The sequence below is a fragment of the Lynx canadensis genome, chromosome A2 (genome assembly GCF_007474595.2).
Source record: "Lynx canadensis isolate LIC74 chromosome A2, mLynCan4.pri.v2, whole genome shotgun sequence".
Classification (NCBI taxonomy): Eukaryota; Metazoa; Chordata; class Mammalia; order Carnivora; family Felidae; genus Lynx; species Lynx canadensis.
Window position 1 is genome coordinate 34,412,366 of NC_044304.2, and position 19,591 is coordinate 34,431,956.

Genomic DNA, 19,591 nt, shown 5'->3' on the forward strand with positions numbered 1-19,591 from the left:
AGTGAGCTCAAGCACTTGGATGACCCAGATAACATACCAAATACAGCACAACTGAGAACCCCGTGGGGAGTCCGGAAGCCTGAAGTCATATTTGAAAGCTATGTTTCAATACAGTCTATATGAGGGACAGAAGATGTGGAAGAGGTAGCTAGGGGCAAGGGTCACGCAAAGGATTAGCTCTCGGTCGGAATCCTAGTTGGAGCGCCGGAGGGTAAACTGGAACAAGGTGGTCTTACCTTTCATGGGCTTTCAGAAGTTTCTAGTTCTAGCGTGTCCAATGCAGACCAAGAAAGGGAGCTGGAGGCTTCCTGCTTAGTGGCAGCGCTGACTGGGCCTTGCAGGCGGGTTTATGTGAAGACACAAATGCAGCCTCAATCCCGCCTGTGTCTAGATTCCGCTCCCACCCAGGGAAGCAGGCTTGCAGTCCTGAAAACACACAGGCCAGAGTAGAGCCTCCCACTTCAAACACCAAGTGGTGTCGCCGCGGGACAGCAGAAAGCACTGAGTCTTCAGCTCTCTGGCAGAATCAAGCAGGGACTCTCCCAAAAGCATGCACCTTGGAGCAAGAGAGACCCCTCCCCCGCCACCACTAAGCCGATAATTACTCCAGTCACCTGTGGTCCCAGAGTTTCCGTGGTCTCACCTGGACAGCTTCTGGACCTGGTAGATTCTCCCTTCCCACTTCAGACCTGCCGGTGAAAAGGCTGGGGACGGGAAGGGTGTTCATTAGGGAATGAGAACCCATATTTTAATTTTTGTTTATTTACTTCTTAAGTTTATTTTGAGAGAGTGACAGAGAGAACACGAGCAGGGAAGGAGCAGAGCGAGAGGGAGCAGGGGAGGGGCAGAGAGAGAGGGAGAATGCCAAGCAGGCTCTGGCTGTCAATGCAGAGACTGACACAGGGCTCGAACTCATGAACTGTGAGGTCATGATTTGAGCTGAAATCCAGAGTCAGACACTTAATCGACTGAGTCACCCAGGCGCTCCAAGAATCCATGTTTTTTAAATACTCTCAAGGGATTTTATAGGACCCTTCAACGAATGTATCTCTGAGAACCAATTCTCCAAAATTTCAAAGGTTCTCAATCATGGTTGCAGATTATGTGAGTTACTTAAGCTTTTAGATAATACTGATGCCTGTGTCTCATTCTAAACCAGGGTTTCTGTGTTGGGACTGGGGGAGTCCCTGGTCCCTACCCAAAGAGATGGCCTAGCACCTTTCCCTCCTAAACAAAAATGTCTGCAGGCATTCCCTGAAAGGGCGGGCCTACGCCGGCAGACTCCATCTTGTTCTGTGTCCTTCACCTTGACCACGCCTCCTCCCCTTGAGTAACGCCTGGTGACCTGCATGCGTAACAGGACTGCGACCCTTCCCCAGCCAATCAGCTGAGGCCACAGCCATTACCTCACCAACTGCCCCTAGACCCCAATAAAACTTTTGTGCTTTTGAAACTCGCTCTCTCTCCCCGGTATCTCACCGCTGCATCGGTGCAGGTAGGGGACTGAGCTCGAGCTAGCTCGAATAAAGGCTCTTTTGCTTTTGCATCGGACTCGGCTCCCTGGTGGTCTTTGGGGATCACGAATTCTGGGCATAACACCCAAAGGCATCTTGGGAGACAAAATCCTCTGCCCTTCCTCCCTCTGGTGGTAGTGATTAGTCATCTCATGTTTTCAAGCTCATTTGGATGTGCAACCTTTTCTTCCTTCTTTTCCACTGCATCCATCCGTGGCCTCATAATCCCTGGTCACTTTGATTAATATGCATATCTTCAATATACACAGGCACATGTGTTTCAGGAAGATAACAAGCCCACATTCTGAGCTACGGTCCAGCTAGCGTGTATATCTGAAGTTACATGTTCATGGCCAGATTTGCATTTGGATTGACTTAAACAGTTCACAAAAGGGACCTGACAACTAACAGTAAATTACTAATGACGTTAGCAACTTTTTAAAAGGCAAATTAAAAAGGCCAAGAATATTGGTTTTTCCCCCACCGGTTTGGCAAAATGGATTCACACATTAAATGTCTCATGAGTGTCTACAATGCGCCAGCCAGGAAGCACCACACACGAGGTGGTTGCCATTATGGAGCCTATCCTTTGAATGAGAGAGACCAATAACATGTGAGATTACACACCAAGTAAGGCAATTGTAGAAGTCTTCAGTGTCATAAACCAAGGGAAGGAGAATCTGGGGTGGCACTACTTTAGGGCACCAGAGGAGGACATAGTAGAAATGACATCTGAGCATAAAACTGGTGGTGTCACCTGCTGGGGATGACGTGAAAACAGGTGCAGTCTTTTCGGAAGACAATCAGTAAACCACGATGAGCGGGCAATTGTCAATTGTCAATAAACGTCAGGGTGAAAATAATGTGCATCTTACGCAATCATTTAGCAAATATAAGACATCTCTGAAAATATGCCCTGTCAACACCACAACTGGAACAGTATGCCAAGGAAATTTCCAACACACTGTAAAATATCTCAATACTACAAAAACTTCATAACATTTTGTAAAACTACAAGCTACTGAACTGCCAACAAAAGGAAGTAGTTGGATAAATTGTGATGGATCTACTGAAGTGTGGAGAATGCTTAAGACATAGTGTAAAAATTTATGTGAGATCACAGAACATGTGCATATTGGTCTCTGCTCTGGTTCTTGGCACAGTGCTTCTAAAATCTTCATAATTTCCAAAGTGGTAAGAGCACTAAAGAGCACTAAAAGCTCTTCTAACGTTTGTCTTGCATCCTCAACCTCTTATAAATTCCTGATTACAGCACCAGGAGCATATTTTGTTCCACTGAGGTGACTCTGGGTGGCCTCCTCGGGGCTCTTGGATGGGGACTGGTCACCAGAAAGACCAAGCCATGGTTAGGAGCTTGGAACGTTCAGCCTCTCCCCTCTCCGTCCTCCAGGGAGGGGAGTGGGGCTGAAAATCAACTTAGTTATCCATCATGCCTACGTGAGGAAGCCTCCATAGAATTCCAGGAGCTCGGTGAGCTTCCAGGTGGGCAAATATACCCACATGGGGAGGATGATGCATCCCCATTCCATTGGGTCAGAAGCTCCAGTCGGGACTGTCCCAGATCCCACCCTATGTATCTCTTCATCTGGCTGTTCATCTGTATCCTTTACCATATCCTTTAATAAACTAGTAATAATGATTGTAGTTAGGACTACTGTATTATAAACTTAAAATTTGCTAAGAGAATAGATCTTAAACATTCTCTTCACACAAAAAAGGAAAGTAATGATGTGACATGATTGTCACTTTGCAACATCTGTCTATCAAGTCAACACACTGCCTTGAACTTACACAATTTTTTGATAATTATATTTCACTGATGCTGGGGGAAAAAGAATTTTAAAGGAGCCGAAAAACTATGCGAGAAAAAAGTCTGCTTGGAGGGGAAACTTGAAGGTATGTGACAAGGAAACAAAACAACCACAAATGATCAGTTGGTAGAGATTCTCCACAGTTTATTAGTATAATCAGTAGTTATTTCTACTCCAAAATAAGCACGTTATATTCTTCAAAAATGAGGTCGCTGTGCGGTCCATTAAAAGTTTTGTATCGAGTTTTGGGAGTATCAAATTCTCTTTTCAATGTTCTATATTCACACATAACAGATGCACTTTCAAAGGGATAATTTGGCAAATAATCTGCTCTACTTTCCATCTGTAGAAAACTCACTTTGGAATATGTTCTAACTTCTGACATGAACCTTCATTTACTATGTACACCTTTGTATTTTCCGAGCTCAATCCCAGTAATGGTATCTTTCAGATCAGTATTTTAAAATATTCTAAATCCTTGCATTTCAAAGTTTTGTCCATGAATCAAAAGTTTTGTCATCACTTGGACGTTTGTTAGAAATGCAGAATGTCAGGCCCTACCCTGACCTGCTGATTTTAAGGAGATCTCCACGTGATAGCTGTGCTCATTATAATCTGAGAAGCCCTATTCTAGAATATGGGCTCTCAAGATTAAATGGCTTGTTCATCCGTTCCATCTTTTCTGTTTATCTGAAGGGATGAAAGTATTAGAATGTTCCATAGTTAGAACCAACGCTATTGTAAACTTAGGGTCTTTGTTTTGTTTTTGAAGCAAATGGAAGGACAACCAGCACAGCCAATTTGAATGTAGGCAGTACATCTAGTTTAGTTTTTCTGGATTGGACTGTAACTTGGAGACAGTGTCCTAGATAAGGGGATGAATGGTGTAAAAAATCCAGTGTTCTTTAAATAAATCACAAAGTCAATGAAGAAATGGATGAAGGTAGAAATAAAAAACTCTTCAGAATCTTCCTGAAATGACTTAAAGCCAACCTAAATATGACAGTCCAATTTTAAAACAATAGAAAAGTCCTGAGTTTCAAGGGTAACAACGAAGGTGATTACCAGAAGTCATTTTTTTTCTTTAACCTGAGATTAGTCAAATGCCCTCAAAAAAGAGTTTGTACTCTATTAATAATTGCAAATAAATATTCAAATATAGAGGAACAAACATCTCTATGATACATCAAGACCAAATATTGACTCTTCCTCTTCCCTACCTCCAGGCACTGATTTCACAGAAGAATTCAATTGTATTTATGGCTCACGAACAAACATGATGGTAGAAATGCTTTGTGGATATAAACACATTTCTTCCCAGGGGCTCAAACTGCATTCTAGACATTATCTCATTAATTGCTCCCTTAAATCTTTCTCATTGATTTTTATATTTTTTTTGAGCCAACAAGTTCACTATTGTTTGCATATGAAGGAAAGAGTTAGCTTCAGTTAGAATTTGAGATCTTAAGCATTTTAAAAACTGTGATATTATATCTCAACTGACAAGGGGTTACTGGAGTGGCTTCAAAAAAACACAAAGTGGCCTAACAGCATCATTTATTTATTTATGTATGAACTAGCCAAAAGCTTGGAGGATGTCTTGGGAAGATTGTATCAGGAATATAAATATTTGACTAATGTACCTTGGCTGTGTCAACCAGAAAAGATATGTCTGAATACGAGAGATGTGTCACAGTCTCATTTTGGAAAGGGAAAAACAAAACGCTAGTATACATTATTCAGTAAGCTGTCTGACAGAATGATGTGGTGATCACAGGGACCCGTAGGGATTCGCCAAGAACAAGGTTATTCCAAACCAGCCACATACCTGATTGGGACGGTCACCAGTTTGGTAAAAGGGAATGCATAGATGCTATAAATTTCAACAAATAATGATAACTGTTTTTCACCGAGCGCTTCCCATGTGCTGGAAACTATGGGGAACACTTTATATACAACTTATTTCATTGCTTGGAATGTACGAGAAAGTATTATTACTGACAGTCAGTATATGAAGAAAAGTAACTAGTCCAGGGTGACAAGGCTGTTCCTGAAGATTATATTTCTGTGCAGCGCACGGTACTATTTTCAGGAAACTAAATTTGCTTGTGACAATTATATGGTCAATTGGTCTCCATCTGACTGATCTAACACTTTGTCCACAATTTCTGTTATAGTATTTCTCTGTGCAAGAAAAGATACGCAAACAAGGTAAGAAAAGAGTAAGAAGCAACCACAGCGAGATACCACCTCATACCCATTAGGATCAAAAAAGCAGAAATCAACAAGCGTTGACAAGGTTGTGGAGGAAAGGAAACACTTGTGCACGGTTGGTGAAGATGAAAAATGGCGCAGCCACAATGGAAAACAATGTGATGGTTCCTCAAAAAATTAAAAAGAGAATGACTATATGATCCAAAAATCCTATTTCTGGGCATATATCCAAAAGAATTTGAAAGCATGGTCTCAAAGAGAGTGTGCACTTAAAAATGATTAAAATGGTCTTTTATGATGATTCTATGTTATGTGTGATTTTTTAAAATCACAATGAAAAAAAAAGACTAAGGAGCGTAAGAATGAAGAATTATGGCTAGAAAATCTGAAAATAGTTCTTGTTGGTCTCCAGCAAGGTGAATGCAATATAAGAGAAGAATAAAGAGGTGAAGGGTAATAGGTCTGTCGCTTAGTAGCTATGATTTATATATTATCTTTTGACATGACTGAGGTTCAACTTTCTCATCTTTAAAAGAGGTTAATAATATCTCTCTTTGCTCCCTTGTAGGCTGTCATGAGGGTCCAAGCAGCTAGAAGTGCTTTGTAAACTTTAAAATCCTCTCGGAGCTGCCTTGTCCCCTTCCATTTCTTTTATTACAGTCTGTGTGCACTTCTGTCCCTTTAATCTAGAATTCAGCTCGTGTGCCTCTCACAGATCCATGCATTCAAAGGCCTCTATTTGGATGTCTCAGGGGTACCTCAAATTTGAAATGTTCCAAACTGGACTCTGTATTCTCCTTTCAACCCCACTGACCCTCTAAGTATCCTTATTTAATGACTGGCACCAGTCTCTATCAAGCTGGACTTCCTCCTTCCCTCTGAATGATGCTCACATCTAATCAAAGATAAAGTCCTGTCCATTCTCTCACTCTCCTTTGAACTTATTATGTCTTGGGATCTTTTCCTAGCCAACTCCTATTCATCCTGCAGGGCTCAGCTCATAGTCCACCATCTCCAAGAAGCCTTGTTTGATACTCCAAACCTACATCAGGTAGGCCTGCTGCGTGCTCCCATTTCTATCCCTGTATCTCCCCGATCACTGCGCTTATCACAATGTGTGGAAATTACCTGCTTGTCAGAATCCCCCACTGGCCCGAAAGCCCAGAGGGTAGGATATAAACTGTGTCAATTTCACCGCTCTGTCACATAAGCCTTCTGTTGTCCAATAATGGCCAGTCATTGAACAGTCATTGGAATCCCTGCCCTCATGGAGCCTGCCGCTTCGATGGGGAGACATATAAGAAAGTTGAACCAAAAAGAATTTTTTTTTTTAATAGACAAATGCTACAGTGATAATGATCAGGGTCTGGATTAGACCACATTGGAGGAAACAGACCTAATTTAGCTGGACCACCAGCAAAGGCCTCTCTGTAAAATGTCACGTGGCTAGGACCTAGTAGTTAAGAAGGAACCAACCATGTCTTGGACCAAAGGAAGCGTCCATACAGAAGGAACAGTTCGTGTTTAGATGTAGAGGAAGGAAAGAGCTTGAGGAGTCTGGAGAACTGAAAGAAACCCAATGTGGTTACTATGCAAAAGAAGGGAGGCTCTGATAAGGCAACACAGATAGGCAACGAGCCGAGCGAGCCACACGATTCATCTTGAACTTGATCTGCAGAACAGTGGAGATCTCTGAAGGGTTTTAAGCAAGGATAGGATAGTCAAGACCCAACTTAACTTTTAAAAAAAGATCAGGCTGACCAACACCTGACTCTGAAAACCACCAATTAATTAAGAGGAAATATTCAAGCATTCATCTTGCTTTTCCTGCACAAACTATATTTTAGGGTAACCAAGTACCCCAAGTTTTTGAGGGAAAAACAGTTTTTCAATTATGAAATGTAGATGAGTGGAGATTTATAAAGAGCACCCTTTTACAACCCCTGCATGAAATAACTCATTCAGGTAACAATCATCCTCAAGGAAGGAATCGTCCTCAAGGAAGATCTTCTCAAATAAATCCATGGTGGTAAGTTTTACACACATGCACACAAACACAATTTAAAAAAAAAAAATGTAAGAAAGTAGAGTATGTTCTTTTTGAAGATCACATTAACTTCACAACAAAATTTATGGTCATTATCTGCTCAAATACTACTGAATGAAAGGTTGTGTGGGACCTTTACCAATGCAAGGATAATAAAGCAGCTACTTTCTGAACCCACAAATCAACCTTAGCAACAATGATCTGAGATAGTACGAAGCACAGAGAGACTACAAAAGAAAGCTTTTTGCCAAAAAATTGAATTAGAAATTATTCAAACTTTCAGAGTTAACTTATGCTTGATATAGAAGGCAGAAGCAGAGGTTAAATACCACCATGTGAAAGCAAACAGAAAAATACAGAAAACCATGTTGTTTCTAGGATATTATAGGACAACTGATCCAGCTTCTTCAGTAAGTCAATAGTATGGAAAAATAAATAAAAGGAGAGAGTACTCAACTGTTAGAGACCTAAGAAATACAACACAATGTGATTTGCAGAGCCTGTCTATGAATTTGAACAAGTCAACAATAACATTTCCTAAACAAGTGGGAAAATTTGAATATGGATAAGGTATTAGATGTTACCACACAGTGATTGTTAATTATGTAGGAGGCATAATAGCATTATACATATATAAAAAAATAAAAATTAAAAATGCAAAATAAAAAACATACATGTGAAATAATATCTGGGATTTGTATTTAAATACTTCAAAGATTGAGGAGGGAAGTAGGGTAGGCAGATACACAAAGGCTTGATAAGTTCAGAATTTTTTTTTTAATTTTTTTTAATGTTTATTTATTTTTGAGACAGAGAGAGACAAAGCATGAACGGGGGAGGGTCAGAGAGAGGGAGACACAGAATCTGAAACAGGCTCCAGGCTCTGAGCTGTCAGCACAGAGCTTGATGCGGGGCTCGAACTCACGGACCGCAAGATCATGACCTGAGCCGAAGTCGGCCGCTTAACCAACTGAGCCACCCAGGTGCCCCGATAAGTTCAGAATTTTAAAAGATCACCTAGAATGTGTGAGGAGAATGGTATAGAAAGGTATAATGGTGTACCTTGTCTGCATGGGAAGCGATGGCAGTCTGGACTGAGAGGGGCAGCACATAGTAGGTCCTCAAGGAAGATCTTCTCAAATAAATCCATGGTGGTAAGTTTTACACACATGCACACAAACACAATTTAAAAAAAAATGTAAGAAAGTAGAATATGTTCTTTTTGAAGATCACATTAACTTCACAACAAAATTTATGGTCATTATCTGCTCAAAGAAATCTCCTATCAGCTCCTCATGCCCAGAACTCAAACATTACGCATATTTGGGTTTTTTGATAAAAACTGTTATGGCTAAGAGTCCTTGGTTTGTAATGACTGTGGTGATTGTTTTCTCAAATTCTTAGGTGGGAGAAAAGTCAGTCATGTACATCACTGACCCTATTCTTACATGCTTTACCCGCCAAGGCATTCTCCTTGGAATACACAAGAGTAGAGCTGGTTCAGTGTGTGGAGGTACATATGTTTCTAGGCCTCTTATACAAAGCTTCAACATTTTCTTAAGACTTTGTTATTTGACTTAAATTAATATTTAATATTCTAGGTTTGTCCTTTGTGCCCTTCACTCAGTGGGAATTCAGCTGAGTACTTTCAGCCTAATTTGGCCAAATCCTTGTGTAATGGTAACCACATTGTGAAACAAACCCAACCAAGCACCATGGCCAGACGGAAAGGCACTGACTCTCTCCTTCCTGAGAGATTTCCACTCATGTCAGACTCATCTCATGAAAGCAAATCTGGCCACTCTCTCAGAGGTCGGGTTTGATATTTTTACTTTATTGAACTGTTGATTCTGGGAAAAGTCTCCCTCCTTGTATAATGCTGTGTTTTTAAAAACCAGTTAAAGACCAAGTGGTAGAATCAGAAAAATATCATTTTTCAGACCCCAAACGAAATAACTGATTCAGGCAACAATCATCCTTAGACATAAAACTACTGAATGAAAGGTACGGGATCAAACTACTAGATGAACAAGGGTCAGGTTCCAGAAACTCTGTGACGAGATGGTGATGTGAGGACAGGTATACAAGGTGGCATAAGGCAACTGCTAATCCCCAGGGAGTGGGGACAGAATGGTCGTCTGAGTCTTGCAGATTTTGAAGATGACAGACTAACATTTATGGTTAATCACGGCGACTACAATGCCATCCCTTAGGAATTCATTCTGGCTGAATAAAGGTGGAATAAAGTTGGAGATATTCAATCACAGGGGACTGGCTTCAAAATGACTTTAGATCCATAACATGGATCACATTAAAAAGAAGATACAGAACTATATTCACTGACTTTAAATGATTTCATTATTTAAAAAAAAAAAAAAAAGGCAGGCTAACCAGCAGTATGCATGCTGAAATCCTATTTTTATGTGTTTTATATAAAATGCCATATTTTCACATGGAACATTCTGAGAAAATTTATATTAAAAGGCCATAGGGGTTGCCAAGGGATAGTGTTATTTGTGTTTCTTGTGTTTTATATTCTTTGCTTATTCAATTTTCTACTTGCCCAAATTTTTCCTAAAATTTCTTTCTACTTTAGGAAAAGTGCACACTTGACGATGTGTGACAAATCTACATATTTACAAAAGCAATAGTAGATCAGAGGGGCAACATAAAAGCCAGCCTTTGGGAAGTAAAGGAAAAAGTGGGTGGTAAAGTCTATTTTTTCTGTGTGTGTGTCTCTCTCTGCTCCTCCCCAACTCAGACTCTCTCTCTCTTTTTCTCTCTCTCAACGATAAATAAACATTAAAAAAAAGCAAGTTCTGTGATACAGCCCATCACTGTTCTCCAGACACACCATGCTGCCTGATCTCTTTGCCCTTCTTCCTCTCTTTTGTTTATCAAACCCTAAGCGTCCTTCAATCCAACTCAAATTCTCCCCTAAGAAATACTCATGGATTACCCAGTCCAAAGTGATTGTTTCCTTTTATGAATTCCTGAAGCGTGTACTCTTGCCACGGGTCATTTGTCACTTAACAGATACCATCCTTGGGTTGGGTTTCTTTTTTTCATTAAAAAAACATGTTTACATATACATGTTTAATACATGCAATTGATTCTGGACATACGCCTAGTATTTGGGTCCTACGCAATGAGAGTATCATTGTGGAAACACTATCAGTACCATCAAGGTAACAAACATATTCATCACCTCTAAAAGTTTCCTTGTGCCTTTGTGTGTGGGCGTGCATGTTAAGAACACTTAACGTGTTAACTCTCTTAGCAAAATTTAAAGTGCACAGTACCATGTTGTTGGCTATAGGCACAATGCGGGACAGCAGATCTCTGGGAATTATTCGTGGCGCACAACTGAAGGCTATGGCTCACGATTCCCTTTGGCTCACAATTTCCCCTTTCCCCCTCTCCCCCCAGTCCCTGACAACCACCATGCCATTCTCTGCTTTTATGAGTTTGGCTAGTTTAGATACCACATATAAATGCAGTCATACAGTATTTGTCTTTCTGAGACTGGCTTTTTTCCCTTTGGCCTAATGTCTTCCAGATCCATCCACGTTGTCACGAACTGTATAGTTTCCTTCTCTTTTAAGGCTAAATAATACCCCACATTTTCCTCATCCACTTACGTGTCCATGAACATTTGAGTTGTTTCTATATTTTGGCTATTGTGAGTAATGCTCCAATGAACATGGGAGTGACCTATGGTTTTTACTGATAATGTCTTATCTTTAAGCTCTTAGAACACAGTGACAATCACTTTTATAATTGCATTCTTAAGATCTAGCGTATTGCCTGTGTCGTATGGTTGTTTCCTCAATAATTATTTTTTGGAAAGACACCTGGGTGGATGAATGGGCCACCCAAACTAATGAGATTGTAAAGGTCATGATTAAAAATAAATACAGAGTGATCCGGATGGTTACATTTACGTGTCAGCTTGAGTGAGCGAAGGGATACACAGAGAGCTGGGAAAACATTATTTCTGGGTGTGTCTGTGAGTGCTTCTGGAAGAGATTAGCATTTGAACTCAGTAGACTGAGTAAAGAGATCTGCCCTGTCCACTTTAGGCATGCATCATCCAATCTGATGAGGGCCTGAATGGAACAAAAAGGTGAACAAATGGCAAATTCCTTCTCTCCTTGATCTTGGAGTCTCCGTCTTCTACATCTGCTCCTGCCCTCAGATGTTAGAACTCTTGGTTCTTGGGCTTTCAGACTCTGGGATTTACACCAGACCACTCCTTGGTTCTCAGGCTGTTAGTCTCATACCGAGAGCTACACCATCAGCTCCCTTGATTCTCAGGCCCAGAGACTCAGACTGAATTATACCATCAGCTTTCCTGGTCCTCCAGTTTACAGGGGACTGATTGTGGGATTTCTTGGTCTCCATAACCACATGAGCCATTTTCTGTAATAAATCTATGTATCTAGAGATCTACCTATCATATTGGTTTGATTCTCTGAAGAACCCTAACTAATAGTGATTTAGTTGAGTTTTGGGCTTCTTAAATGATAGATGTTATGACTTTATATTCTAAAAACAAGTTTAAGATGTACACAAGGAATGTCAATGAAAGGAGTATTCCAAATGAAAATTCCCATATTAGAGGTGGCTGGTTGGGCTGGCTCATTTGGTGGAGCATGTGACTCTTGATCTCAGGGTTGTAAGTTCAAGCCCCAGACAATTCCAACCTTTAGATAACTCACACTAAAAAAACTAACGCTACGGAATAAGAATTTAAACAACTGATATTTATCCTAACACTTTAATTTCATAGAACACTAGAACCCTTCCAGTATAAAATCGTTAAAGATAGTGAAATTACACAAAGTTTTGTGAGGATAATTATTAAAATTGGTTTAAAATTTTCAAATCTATGAATGAAAATCAACTGGAGGAGGTAAGCAGCTGTCCAGGTAACCTAGGTAAGAAAAGTTGCTGTCAAGGAGGAATTATGGGCAGTGAGGGGGAGGATGGCAGGGGTGAGAATAGCGAAGGCTGCTGTGACCAATGGTGCACACCAGACAAGAATCACACTGCTTTCTATTTTATTTTCACCTCGTCAGTATTCCAAAGTTGTCACCTGGATGAATTTGGTGGGGGAAAAACTGTACTTAGAAATACAACCTTGTAGCATAGGATTTTCCTTTTCCTAAAGGATGTATTTTTTAACCACAAGAAATTAAATTCAGTTCCTAGGCTTTCATTCAGTTTTACAATTGACCAGAGAGTTTTTCAGCACATTTCCATTTTTGTTCCTTATCAAAATGGATTAGAGACTTGGAGACAAGTTTTATCCTGCACTGAAATAACTTGCCATGCACGGGTTTTGCTTTTTGCTGAAGCCTTTCAAAGAACTACACCATCGTGTTAGGGTCGAACGTATGCATCAGATGTTTTGTATGACCATAAACCACCACATTTGCTCAACTACTCATTTCAGTAGGGAGTTCTCCTGTGCTGCAAAAATGCACACACAAAAATAAAAGCAGCTAATTACAACATGAATACAAATGGAAGGTTGGCAATCTTACAGGTAAGACTGTAGAGATCACCTTAAATTGGAGACACGTGTGTTGCTATTCAGAGGCTATATAATAAATAGACAAGACATATGTCCCTGTTTCTGAAAAAAAAAATCAAAATGAGAATCCTCAGAAATCGCACAGACTGAGGTGGGAAATACATGCTTGAGTCCACTGCCCTTCTCCATCAGGAGAGAAAGGCAAAAAAAAAAAAAAAAAAAAAAAGAAGGGAGAGAGAGAGAGACAAATGGAGTTTTAAACAATTTTCTCCTTCCTAAACGAAAGGAAGTGCAGGATGGGCCAGAAACAACTATACGCTGTTTAATTTGCAAGCAACAGGCGAGCTCTGCCTATCTCTCCATCTTGATGTCCTTTCCCCCAAAGATCCAAAAGAAAGTTAAAACATTGAAAAGGACAATGCAGTTGGAAACAGGCAGGCTGGCACAGTGATAATTAATAATTGAATAATTTAAGCACGCTTTCCAAAGCTGAGTGCCTGACAGGAGGCCCGCGCTTCATTGACATGGAGGCAGGTTAGAGCCAAGGAAGACATTCTGAGAAGTTGACAGAGTCCCTCTGGGAAAATTCTGATCAAAGGAATGATTGAGGGGGGTTGCCAAGGGTCAAACCAAAGCCTTTTATTCTTTGTACTTTAAAAAAATCACCCAATTTGGACATTTTTGTTGGAGTATGTGTTAGCAATTAAGTATGTATTTGCCTAGCTGAATAGAGACTATAATTCTCTCTTAACCTTCTAAACTCAGCTTTCTGGAAGGTTTAAATCATAGGATGTCACTAAATATAGGTGTAAGTTCCACAGAAGTGTCATGAATGAGTCTGCCCACATTGTCACGTCTTCCCCTAAGAGCTGATACAGGTCTTGGCATAGAATATGTCCTCATGTTGAATAGACACATTCATACATTCAAATACACTCATAAATAAGCCTTTAAAGCTTGAGGCAACATTAGGTGAAAATAATTAGGTCTAATTCCCCATAGTTTGCAAAATTGAGAAACGGAAGAGCATACTCATAAAAACTTGCGCAATATCAAACATGGATACGAGGAAAGGGAAAAATCAAAGTCAGGTTTTCTACTGCCAGGATTAGCATTTTTCTACGATTTTATACTTCACAGTGACAAGGATTTGAAAACGTCACTTTCGGTACCAAATGCCTATGTATGAAGCCTTCCGAAAAGCCCATATTCTCAAATAGGTGATATCCTTCACAAATAGTCAGTGGGTTCGGGTTTCATGTCACGCCTTACCTCTCCAAAAGCAAGGTCAGATGATGAAGGTCAAAGACTCTCCAGCTTCACACGTGGACTTTTGAGTCTCCAGTCCAGACTCTGCCACTGTTAACGCCTGATCTTGCCCAATTCACTTCATTAGCATATTTGAAGGAATGGAAAAGGATTCTCGTCCTTAGTGTCACTATCAGAGTGCCAGGGGTAGTAATTTGTGGTTTTAGATGGATGAGTTTTATATTTTATTTATTTATTTATTTACTTATTTATTTAATTCATCTATTCCCCTTCTCTTGTATATCTGGCACTAGATGTAGTAAGAAAGGCAGATGCAAAACAAATACATAATAAAAAATTACAATAAAGTGATAGAAGTCTTTAGAGTCCGGTGAGAGTTTCAGGGAGGTGGCGTCCCTAAGGGCCAGGACTTTCAGCATGAAGGACTCATGGGAAGGTAACAAGCATACTCGGGCACATGTAGGTTATGGAGTCTAAGAGCTCCCCCAGAAGATGAACATGCCAAGGGAACTGCACCCTGCTCATGCTGGCTAGAAGAGGGATTAGGGTTGGTACAAGGGGCTAGATGGTACAGAATCTCCCCTAACACACTAAGAAGTTAGGCTTTTTCCCTTTAACAGTCAACATAAAGCCACTGAATGTGGAAGCAAGGCCCTAGAGAGCTCCTCTGGCAACTGCTTGGAAGTTAAGATGGGACAGGCACAACCAGACAAAAAATTCAGGCCAAAAATGTCACCAAAATATGTTTATCCAACAAGACGGGAAGCACCCTTATGGGATGCCAGGGCTAATGTAATAATCAATAAATGTACCAAACATCTGACATATAGTCAGTGGTCTCTAAATATTTTATTAAACGATTGAGCACAGAAATATATTTTGGGTGACTCTAGAAGGAATATATTCCTTAATTAGGTCACACGGGCTGAATATTTTCACACATTCTTTTGAACTATAAATAATTAGACTTTTAATCATTAAAAAGGAAAAAAAAACAAGGGCCAAAATGAAAACACAAAGTGGATTTATTTTTCTAAGGAAGCATAGCTGTTAGCAATAGTCCCTTAAATATGGTGCATGAAATGGGGTGGCGAATTCTTCCAGCAAGGAAAGGGGCAACTAACTGGTTTTAGTTAGACAGGAAGGACAGTCCTACAAAGACTTAAATTACAAAGGTACTTAGACAATGAAGACCGTCGACTGGGTGACTCCAGTACAGGTGAGACTTTGCTCTCATGATGATTACAGCAAACCAGTCATTGCTCCTTGTCACTCTGGCCATCCAGACAGCCCGTGGGGGTCTCTGTCAATTCCCAGGCAGGCTACTCCACGGTCTAGAGATGTAATCAAAGGGGCTGTGGCTCATCAGCTGCTCAGAGACAGGTTTGGGAAACTCTAGCTCTTATTTGTTTGTTTTTGAGTGTTTGTTTATGTTTGAGAGAGTGCAAGCAGGGAGTGGCAGAAAGAGGGGGGCAGAGGATCCAAGTGGGCTCTGTGCTGACAGGCTGATGCCCGAGATCAAGATGTGAGCAAGCCCAAGTCAGACGCTCAACCGGCTGAGCCACTCAGATGCCCCTAGCTCTTGTTTTTTTTTATTTTTTTTTATTTTTTTTAACGTTTATTTTTGAGACAGAGAGAGACAGAGCATGAACAGGGGAGGGGCAGAGAGAGAGAGGGAGACACAGAATCTGAAACAGGCTCCAGGCTCTGAGCTGTCAGCACAGAGCCCGACGCGGGGCTCGAACTCTCGGACCGTGAGATCACGACCTGAGCGAAGTCGGACGCTCAACCGACCGAGCCACCCAGGCGCCCCTAGCTCTTGGTTTTTTTAAACCAGAGCCTAGCCACCGCTTGGAGAGAACGAACTCACAGGGTCGGGAAAATAATACTAATAGAAGTTACTCATGCCTGAATGCTGCCCATGTCCAAGGCACTGTGCTTACCACTATACTGGCATTATCTCATTTAAGCCTCAAAAAACCCCTATGAGGTAGGGACCATTATTATCCCCAGTTTACAAATGGGGTAAGTGAGGCTGAGGGAAGCTTAAGAATTTGCCCAAGGTCACATAGCTAGGAAGTGGCAGGACTAACACTTGAATCCATGCCCAGACATCTGCTCCGGAAGCCTACCCTCGTTAACCATGATTATAGGCTGGATTTAGGAAGCTGCCCTTCCCCCTGACAGCACTTCGCTTCTTGCTTTCAGCCACACTCCTTCTTCTGTTGAAACTAGAAGTGCCCTTGTGAGGTGGGTAAGGCATGGATTATGGTCACCCATCGACACATGATGGGACCTGTGCTAGACAATATGGCATACTCTTGAAGAGGGCTAACAAAAGAATTGCCTGGGTCCAAATCACAGTTGTGTTACTTCCTGGCTATCTGACCCTGAAAAAAAAAATCTCTTAGCCTCTTCTGAGCCTCACTTTCCTTATTTACGAAATGGAAAAACACTGCATTGCCTGTCTCACAGTGGCTAAGGAGATTAAAAGGGACGCTGCACACGCAAACCTAAAAACATTTGCTGCATACTGACTACACAGTTCATCACCCATCAAATTTATTTCACCCCCCATCAAATTTATTTCAGCTACTGATTATTGGGTGTTCAGCAGGTGATGGTATTCTAGGTCCACGTATCTTGATTCCTAGTACTGTGTGTTACTCATCACACTTGAATTTCTCCATTGCTGAAACCCATGGTCTTGTGCTGAGGTGAGGGGCTCCTGACATGAACACCTTATGTATTTCTGGAGAGCATGTACTATTCTCCAAATACATGTCTTCCTTCCTGTTGATTCTCTCCACCACTGTATTCTTCTGGAACAGTATGGAACTTCTCATCCTTTCTCTGTCTTTTTGTCTTTGGAAACTATGTCTTGGGCACCAGTGGCACTCAGGAGCCCACAGGGCATTGCCAAGTCCTGCTTGTAGCCCCTAAGTCAAGAAAGTGGTGAACCTAGTAATTTTCATTTCAAGGAAAGCAGTCATTTGAAAGTTCCATGATGAAATAAAGCTGAAATATGGCCATGCGCATATGAACAGGAGTGGATCACAGCCAGCCTGACGTGAGTGATGAAATACATTTGGAAACCATCGCAGAGATCCATAACTGGGCTCTCTTGTGGCCTCCTTCTGGATAAAAGGCTTCCACTGGAGTGCTTGGGTTCATGCAAGTTTGTTTAAGATGCATAATTCATAAAAAGTACATAGCACCACCCCTGGATAACTGTGTATTCCCCACTGGTTTAGGATTAGATGGACTGGCTGCCTCTCATGAGAGGCTCACTCTTGAAATCTGGCATGATCATTCTTCATGGCCCGGGATGGGCCACTGGCTACTCATTTCTGTATTCTCCTTACTCCTTGGTTGTCCCCATCAGCATCTATGCTACAGCACAGATTCTTGGGCAGGTGAAGTTCTTACCTCCCTGCATGTAGTTTCAAATAGAATCTAAAACAATGACAAGCATCTCTCAATCAGGCACCTTGTCATCCACCACCATTATACCAGGACACAGGAACTAACTTTCCCTGTTTATTGCATTAAAAAAAAAAAAAAAAAAAAAAAGACGAGAGTGATTCAAAAGATGGGCATAAATTCAGCACTGCTCCTAAGTACTTTTGTTTGAGTTGACACGAGCCAGAAAACCATCTCCCTGGAATCCATGAGGTAGCCCAGATTATCTGTCATCCGATGCCCGATGATGACATAATAGTCAATTTAGAGGTGATTTATGGTGCTCCTGGCAGGACGGATAAGGAGTAGCTGCACAATAAGGGTTATGTGGGGGAGGCATTGCTTGTGCTCTAACCTGCCCCAAATATCCTTTTCTTAGCACACTCTGATGATTTTTTTTTCCCAGTGTGACAATACCAACCCCTTTAACACAATCCATCAAATTAGGCTAGAAGGCAAAGATAACTTTATGCCCTGAAAAACTTTATGTTCTGGCTCAGCCAACAGCCATTACTATTCACGAGGGCCCTGATAGTGGGAGTTTTCCACCTGATCCTTGTATTTCAACCTAGATACAGGCCCTGTCCTTTGTCCATTTGTCCAGGGCCAAATGTGTAAAAAATGGTATCAATGAGAAGGTCGTATTAGCTATTGTTTACAATCGACGTTCCTTTGAGGAGCTCAACACAGTGCCCATCTATAGAATTCTTCAGAGTAACTGTAAATAGCAGATCTTATTATTATCCCCATTTTACCCATTTCTGCATCTGTAAGAAAATCTAAATTGCATGGCAGCAGTAGCAGAAATAGCAATACCAATTAAAATACTAACAACGGTTGCCTTTTACAAAGTGTTTGCAAAGAGGTAGGCACTGTGAGAAGTCTCCTATTTCTCGTTTTATTACTTCCGACAAGCCTGAGGGAGGGGCCATTATCACGATCTTCATTTTTCTGACAATAAAATTATGAGGGGAAGGTCAAGCGTCATGCCGCAGGGCACACAGCCAGTAAGTTGCAGATAGGACTTGAACACAGGTCTGAGAATTCCTTCCTTGTAAAAACCAGACACTGGCTTGCCGAGAGGGCTCTAGAGAAAAACTCCCAACCGCAGTGTAGACAGCAGAAACCGCACCGAAGGGGATGCCGCAGCAAATGTGGATTTGGTTACTAAAAAAGACGAAACCTCCTGAATGGTTGTATTTCATTTAATTTATTTCATTAAACCCACTAAAATCTCAGGATCCCACCATTAAGGTGAGTGTCCTGGCACTTTTAATACCCTGCTGGTCAGCCCTTGAGTTAATGGCAGTCTGACCTCCATAAAACGGTGGGGACAGGCACCAGGGATTGCCCTGCAATCATACAGGGACACATAATGCATACTGACTTTGCCTCTTTAAAAGAATTCCATCTGCTCAAGTAGAATGAAATAAGCTTCTTCTGAGAGACAAGGATATTTTTCTCCGGCTGCTCTGAACTGCTTTCTTTTACGGATAGCTACACATATTGACTCCTTACTAATTGCCAGTCACTGTACTTAGACACACTGTGGATACATTATCTCATTTAATCCTCAAGGGGGCTCTAGGAGACAGAGTCCCCTATTACTCCCATGTTTGCTCGTCTTTCGGGCCCCTCACCTGTTTTTCTAAGATGTTTCAAAGGTTAGAGGAGAAACTTGAAAAATTATATTGCTGTGTGAGCCGAGCACATG

General features: G+C 41.2%; 1 long non-coding RNA gene across 1 annotated transcript; it reads right to left on the minus strand.

Moving 5' to 3' along the window:
• Positions 1–232: 232 nt before the first annotated feature.
• LOC115500073 lies at positions 233–9,463 on the minus strand. The gene is made up of 3 exons (XR_003964370.1): positions 8,670–9,463; positions 615–704; positions 233–426 (listed from the first exon to the last, which is right to left on the minus strand). It is a non-coding gene; the product is annotated as an uncharacterized LOC115500073 (long non-coding RNA).
• Positions 9,464–19,591: the final 10,128 nt, after the last annotated feature.